Genomic DNA, 609 nt, shown 5'->3' on the forward strand with positions numbered 1-609 from the left:
TTTAAAGTGCGTCGAAACATGTTTAGAGTGCGTTCAAACATGTTTAGAGTGCATTAAAACATTTTTAGAGTGCATCAAAACATATTTAGAGTACGTCGAAACATGTTTAGAGTTCGTCTAAACATGTTTTGAGTGCACCGAAACACGTTTAGAGTGCATCCAAACATACTTAGAGTGCATCGAAACATGTTTAGAAGGCATCGAAACATTTTTAGAGTGCGTCGAAACATGTTTAGAGTGCGTTGAAACATGTTTTGAGTGCAACAAAAGATGTTAAGAGTTCGTCGAAACATGTTTAGAGTTCAACCAAACATACTTAGAGTGCATCCAAACACACTTAGAGTGCGTCCAAACACGTTTAGAGTGCATCCAAACTCTTTTAGAGTGCATCCAAACATGTTTAGAGTGCATCGAAACATTTTTAGGGTGCGTCGAAACATTTTTAGAGTGCGTTGAAACATGTTTTGAGTGCAACAAAAGATGTTTAGAGTTCGTTGAAACATGTTTAGAGCACGTCAAAACATATTCAGAGCGCATCCAAACATGTTTAAAGTGCGTCGAAACATATTAAGAGTGCATACAAACATGATTAGAGTGCATTAAAACAAT

This window comes from Tarenaya hassleriana, unplaced genomic scaffold (assembly GCF_000463585.1).
Source record: "Tarenaya hassleriana unplaced genomic scaffold, ASM46358v1 Cleome290, whole genome shotgun sequence".
Taxonomy (NCBI): Eukaryota; Viridiplantae; Streptophyta; class Magnoliopsida; order Brassicales; family Cleomaceae; genus Tarenaya; species Tarenaya hassleriana.